Raw genomic sequence first — 7,794 nt, 5'->3', positions numbered from 1 at the left:
AACTAAACTTGTAATATATAACAGCTATTCCTTTTTTCTAAAAACAAAATTAGTTTATGTCAATATAGGCAGATATTTCTTAAAAGTAATTGTAAAGTAATATCAAAATTGGGTTTAGTTGTGAACATGAGATGTAGAGTATAGAAGATTTTTATAAATAAAGAATCAAAACCAAAAATCCACAAAAGAAAATACTCATTACATAAATTGCTCCTAAAAATAACATTAAAAATAATACAGCAAAGATTTTTTTAAATGAAAAATTTAATGCAAATATAAAACAAAGGGTTGTTGTATAACATACAGAATTTACACAAAAAAAATATTCTAAAAGAAAATATTAACCTAGTAGAAAATGGAAGCTTAAAGGAAATTATTATAAATGACAAATAGGCAGAAGGAAATATATCAAAATTTTTAAATAAAGAAATGGCACTTAAAGTAAGTGATATACCATCTTTTATAGATAACATTGAAAATGAGATTAACATTTTATAATACTCTGTTTAGAAACGATTGTGGAGAAATAGGCACTTGCATATTGTGGTGATAAGAAGGTAAATTGGCTAAATCTTTGATAGTGATTTGTCAATGTTTTTCAATATTTAAATACATATAGTCTTTAATTCTACAATTTCACTTACTAAATTTTATCTTAAAGATATATACACATAAGGGTAAAGATAAAAGATTTATATTATTTAACAAGAAACAACTGAAAATTATAATCATAAAATGACTATTTAAATATGGTACATCTTCAAAATAAAATTCAATTCATTATCTTTCACTGTGAGGATGTATCATAATTAATTAATAATTCATTTTATTGAGTTATTTTCAATTAAGAAAAGTTAACTGGTAAATAGTATGTGATTTAAGTATTATGAACACAATGTTTTTATTGATGCATAGAGAGAATCGGGAAGAAAATAAATACATGCATAGAACTTTAACAACTGTAGAGGTAGAATTGGAGAGGTTGCAGAGTTGAATTTTCTTTATCTCTTTAGGAGTGATCAGATATATACTTAAGGAAAATTAGTATGGGATATATTTATGGGACATATTTATAGGATATATTGGAAAATGGGACAGTTCAGGTGGTGAAGATACCTGCAGAAGGCTGCTATACAAGGAAGGGAGAAGGCATGAAATATACAATTTTAATTCATATTTGGAACATCCTCAGTAGTCTACTTTAAAATTAAAAAATTTGGTTTTATTTCAGGGCCCACATTTCATTTATTTTGACACACTTTTTAAAGTTCCCCCAAAATAATGAGCAAAAAAAGAAATAGAGGGCTTCCCTGGTGGCACAGTGGTTGAGAGTCCACCTGCCGACGCAGGGGACATGGGTTAGTGCCCCGGTCCGGGAAGATCCCACATGCTGCGGAGCGGCTGGGCCCGTGGGCCGTGGCCACTGAGCCGGTGCATCCAGAGCCTGTGCTCCACAACGGGAGAGGCCACAACAGTGAGAGGCCTGCGTACCACAAAAAAAAAAAAAAAAATAGATTTTTTAAATGCCTAGATCTTCAATTTTATTTGGGTTTGTAGGCATCTATATCAGGAAAAAACAAAAATACTAGCTTAGCTATTAACTCTTCTCCCTGATACAAAGCTTAGCAAAAGAATATCAAGTAAGTTTACATGGGCCACTATGTATAATTTTTCCATCTCTTTGACATTCTGACCTGATTTTGACTTGTCCTTTTCACTCTCCTATCCTTCAGCTACTAAGTTCATTTTGATTATTTTCAGCTTTTTTTTTTTTAAAATACAGCTCTTGCTGCTTTCTGCAAGCCTCTGTCAACCATATAACTCTTGAATGTGGTTTACAGCTGAATATGTATTTTTCATTTGTAAGTATCAGTAATAGTCCTGTACACCACTGGTACCATGAGAATCATAAAAACAAACAAAGAAAAAAAAAAAAAAAGAACACTGAACTCTTTCTCCCCACATGGAAATTAGCAACTAGTTCAGGCACATTTCAAAGTCATTTAGTTATTTCTCATGGTCCAAAGTCACAATGGTCACTCTTTTCTTTTGCTCATTCATTTACATAAAACAAAAAAAAAAACTAAATACTCTTCTCCCAAAACATTCATATATTAAATAAGTTTTGGATGATCATAAATAAGATGTTTAGAAAGTTTTTATTAAGCTGTTAAAATAAGGCAATTTGTGGGGGAAAAAAACCCACCTGGTTCTCATTCAGATGTCAACTCTGTCTCTTCAACTTTGGCCTCAGGTGTTGGTGCAAAAAGGATTGAAGAGTCATCAGAGAGTTTTAAATGGTGTGGGGAGGAGGAATTGATCAGATGTAAATTTTAGAAAGATTAGTGTAGGTTCAGATGAAGAAATGGTCCAAATTAAAGACAGAAGAGAAAAATTAGAAGAGTTTTTAGTGATTTGATTGAAAAGTGGTAGCAGTCCCAATTAAGCTGATAGTCGGAAAGGTTAAGATGGGATGTTAGGGGGAAATATTAAGGAAGTAGTATGCCCTAGACTTAGTAAATGAGTGAAGGTATCATATGAGTGATAGTGAAATATTTAGGACCCTAAATTGGCTCTGTAAGTAAACAGATATTGGTGCCTTTCACTGTATTAGGGAATAGAAAAGAGAAGTATGTTTGGGGTCAAGAAGATGTGTTTGAATGTGTTATATCTAAGATGCTTGAAAGTTACTTTTGTGAAGATGTCTACAAATGCAATTAAATACTAACAGAGAGAATTCTGCCACTGTATACAGATTTAGAAATAATTAGTAATTGTGTTTTATCAAAATGATGCTGTATATCAGGACACAACAGAAATTGTGTGCACATGTCAGAGGTAAAACAATTTTAAAAGAAAACACTTGGAGAAGAATCAGTAAGAAGGGAAGAAATGATTATAAAAATAAGAAAAGGACGAACAGAGTACAAGCCATAAAAGTGGAATGAGCTGGCAATGACAATGTGACTGTTATCAGAAGTATATGTTAAAGATACCCACAAAATGGGGCAATTTAGAAGGTAATGACAAAGTGAATGTGAACAGTTTATTAGAAGAGAGAGAGAGAGAGAGAGAATCAGTTTGAAGAGGAAAGGAAGGGGAAAATGTGTTGACTATTACTCTGGGATTTCGTGACAAACCGTGAGTCATGATAAAGGAGATGTGTCAAAAGCTAGATGCAGATAAAGTAGTATGCACAACACAGTAGCTAATAAATATGCACTAGTAGAAAGAGGGGGTGACTTTCAAGTAGGACATCGGAGAACAGCTGGTCTTGAGGAAGAAAGAGGCATCCAGAGGGCAATTGTCAGAGAAAGACAAGGAAGTAGAGATGAGACTTCTGGGTTTGAAAGATAGTGACAGACATGCCTTGCAGACTGCCTCAGAGAGTAAGAGTTAATATGTACTTAAAGGTCAGAGGAAATGACTGTAGAAAACTTTAAAATCTCTATAATGGAGATTAGACAAAATGATGTGAAAAATTAGAATTCTGATGATGAAAAAAATTTTCATGCCATTTTTTCTGAAAATATTGATTTAAGAACTAAAATTACTCAAAAATATCACATTATACTAAAATGTTTAGCAGTCCTTCTTTTACTACAACCATATGTTAAAAGTACTTTTGTTATTCACTTCACTGAGTTTTTAATGGATTAAATTGTTCAAAGTATCACTATTATGTTTTTGGGCCTTTTAGTCATCACATAATTGCTATGTACTCCCTTCCAGCTGTATATTAACATAAACATGCAAGTATTATTTTCACAAATAATGCAGGCCAAAACCAAAAATTTGGTTTGATAGGAAAAAAATGACAAAAATGCTTTAGGGCTTCCCTGGTGGTGCAGTGGTTGAGAATCCACCTGCCAATGCATGGGACATAGGTTCGTGCCCCGGTCCAAGAAGATCCCACGTGCCACGGAGCAGCTAGGCCTGTGAGCCATGGCCACTGAACCTGAGCATCCGGAGCCTGTGCTCCACAACAGTGAGAGGCCTGTGTACCGCAAGAAAAAAAAAAAAACAAATGCTTTAGAGCTATGTACAGTTCACAGGATTTGATAGTTATTTGCACTTTTTCATTGAAGACCCCAATTTAAATCTGAATATTTAGCTGCGGTTTAAAACATTTGCTAACTAAATTATTTAAATCTAAGATTTAAATTAGATAAAATTGACATGAAAAATTGAGCTACAGCTTGACCAGTTTACCTCAGTTATCATGGAATGCATCAGTTTTAGTACTTTTTTAGATCTTACAGACTCCCCATGGTAAGGCATTTCTAGGGCTAGAAACAGACAAGTGTTCAATGGGTTAACACCTGGACTCCTTAAGATGTCACAAGTAGTCACATTCTCAATTTTACATAGGCTCGTAATATCTCTTTCTGTTTCATTCCAGTGCACATAAAATCAGCTTGGTTTCTTCTCTTTTGGTAGACAGGATCTTATCTTCAGCCACTCTTCTGCCTCTGAAAAAACAAATTACAGTAGCACAGTTAAAGGTAAACTTAGTTACTACTCTTCATAATCCCCAAGGGTAAATACATTTACAGTACTACTTTACGAACTTTAAATCTAAGTCCCTAGGGGAAAGCCAAGAGAGGAGGAGTAAACAAATTATGGATAATAAGCAACAATTATTGTACCCTTTTCTGTGTGCCAGTCATTTCACATGCTCATGCAAACTTCACCACCACCTGTGGGGCAGGTACTTTTTAAATTTTAATTTTGCAATAAATCACAAGCAGGAAAAAGAAAAACTTGGACATATCATGCTGAAATTGAATAACTAGGTCAAGGGGAACAGAAACAACCTAAGATAAATAAAAGATACCCTGTATTCATGGATTGGAAACTTCAGTACTGTAAAAATGCAAAATCCTCCCTAAATTGATCTATAGATTTAATTCAAGCCCAATCAAAATTCAAACAGGTTTTTTGGCAGGACATGACAGACTGATTGAAATTCAAAGGGCCAAGGATAATGGAAGTAATCTTGGAGAAGAACAAAGTTGAAGGATTTATACAGCTAACTATAAAGGCTTATTTTAAAGCTACTAATTAAGAGTGTATGGTTTTAACGTGAGGAGAGACTAAATTCCCGTGAATACAATAAAATCTACAGATCCACAAACATAGTTATGATGTATTTATGATCCACACTTGATTAATGACAAAAGTGTCACTGAAAAATAGTGGAGGGAAGTAATATCTTTTCATCTAATACTGCTAGTTATTTTGGACAACATTGTGGAAAAGTATGAATCTTGACTACCATTTCACAGCACATACACACACCCACACACACACACATTCCAGATGGCTTGTAGTCTTTAATATGAAAAGGCAAACTCTAAAGCTTCTAGGAGATCATGTAGGAGAATATCCTAATGACACAAGACACAAAAAGCATAAGCCAAAAAGGAAGATTGACAGATTGGACTTCATTAAAATAAATAAATCACATTCATCAAAAGATAGATATGGGGGCTTCCCTGGTGGCACAGTGATTGAGAGGCTGCCTGCCAATGCAGGGGACATGGCTTTGTGCCCCGGTCTAGGAAGATCCCACATGCTGCGGAGCAGCTGGGCCCGTGAACCATGGCTGCTGAGCCTGTGCATCCGGAGCCTGTGCTCCATTTCTTATCATTGGTGGATTTGTTTCTTGGTTTTGTTGTTCTTTTCTTTATTTCTTATTATTTTTTAATTTTTTTTTACTTTAATACTATATTTTTAATAGCTTTATTTTATTATTTTTTCTTTCTTTATTTTCTCCCTTTTCTTCTAAGCGGTGTGGCTGACAGGGTCTTGGCGCTACATCCAGGAGTTAGGCCTAAGACTTGGTGGTGGGTGAGCTGAGGTCAGGACTTTCAACCACCAGAGACCTACTGGCTCCATGTAATATCAATTGGTGAGAGCTCTTCCAGTGATCTCCATCTCAATGAAAAGACCCAGCTCCACTCAATGACCAGCAAGCTCCAGTGCTTAACACCCTATGAAAAACAACTAGCAAGACAGGAACACAAAACCATGCATTAGCAGAAATGATGCCTAAAATCATAATAAGTTCACAGACACCCCAAAATACACCACTGGACACGTTCCAGCCCACAAGAAAGACAGGATCCAGCCTCATCCACAGAACACACTCACCAGTCCCCTCCACCAGGAAGCCTACACAATTCACTGAACAAAACTTACTCACTGCAGGCAGACACCAAAAACAATGGGAGCTAAGAGCCTGCAGACTGCAAAAAGGAGACCCCAAACACAGCAAGTTAAGCAAAATGAGAAAACAGAGAAACACACAGCAGATGACAGAGCAAAGTAAAAACCCACCAGACCAAACAAATGAAGAGGAAATAGGCAGTCTACCTGAAAAATAATTCAGAATAATGATAGTAAACATGAGCCAAAACTTGGAAATAGAATGGAGAAAATACAAGAAATGATTAACACGAACCTAGAAGAACTAAAGAGCAAACAAACGATGATGAACAACACAATAAATGAAATTAAAAATTCTCAAGAAGGATTCAATAGCAGAATAACGGTGGCAGAAGAACGGAAAAGTGACCTGGAAGATAAAATACTGGAAATAACTAATGCAGAGCAGAATAAAGAAAAAACAATGAAAAGACTTGAGGAGAGTTTCCAAGACCTCTGGGACAACATTAACGACACCAACATTCGAATTATAGCGGTCCCAGAAGAAGAGGAGAAAAAGAAAGGGACAGGGTTTCCCCAGTGGTGCAGTGGTTGACAGTCTGCCTGCCGATGCAGGGGAAGTGGGTTTGTGCCCTGGTCCAGAAGGATCCCGCATTCCGTGGAGCAGCTGGGCCCATGAGCCATGGTTGCTGGGCCTGCACATCCAGAGCCTGTGCTCTGCAGCAGGAGAGGCCACAACAGAGAGAGGCCTGAGTACCACCAAAAAAAAAAAAAAAAAAAAAAAAGGGACAGAGAAAATATTTGAAGAAATTATAGTTGAACACTTCCCTAATATTGGAAAGGAAATAGTCAATCAAGTTCAGGAAGCGCAGATAGTCCTATACAGGATAAATGCAAGGAGAAACACACCAAGTCACATATTAATCAAACTATCAAAAATCAAATACAAATAAAAAATATTAAAGCAGTAATAGAAAAGCAACAAATAACATACAAGGGAATATCCATAAGGTTAACAGATGATCTTTCAGCTGAAACTCTGCAAGCCAGATGGAAGTGACAGGATATATTTAAAGTGATGAAAGGAAAAAAAAAAAAAACTACAACCAAGATTACTCTACCCAGCAAGGATCTCATTCAGATTTGACAGAGAAATTAAAACATTCACACACAAGCAAAAGCTAAGAGAATTCAGCACCACCAAACCTGCCTTACAACAAAGGCTAAAGGAACTTCTCTAGGCAGGAAACACAAGAGAAGGAAAAGACCTACAAAAGCAAACCCAAAACAATTAAGAAAACTGTAATAGGAACATACATATTGATAATTACCTTAAATGTAAATGGATAAAATGCTCCAACCAAAAGATATTGACTGCCTGAATGCATATGAAAACAAAACTTGTATATATGCTTTCTACAAGAGACTCATTTCAGACCTAGGAACACATACTGACTGAAAATGAGGGGATGGAAAAAGATATTTCATGCAAATGGAAATCAAAAGAAAGCTGGAGTAAGGATTCTCATATCAGCAAAATACTCTTTAAATAAAAGACTACTACAATAGATAAAGAAGGACACTACATAATGATCAAGGGATCAATCCAAGAATTAGATATAA

The sequence above is a fragment of the Tursiops truncatus genome, chromosome 14 (genome assembly GCF_011762595.2).
Source record: "Tursiops truncatus isolate mTurTru1 chromosome 14, mTurTru1.mat.Y, whole genome shotgun sequence".
Lineage (NCBI taxonomy): Eukaryota > Metazoa > Chordata > Mammalia > Artiodactyla > Delphinidae > Tursiops > Tursiops truncatus.
The sequence above is the reverse complement of the archived record's forward strand: the minus strand, read 5'-3'. Positions refer to the sequence as shown.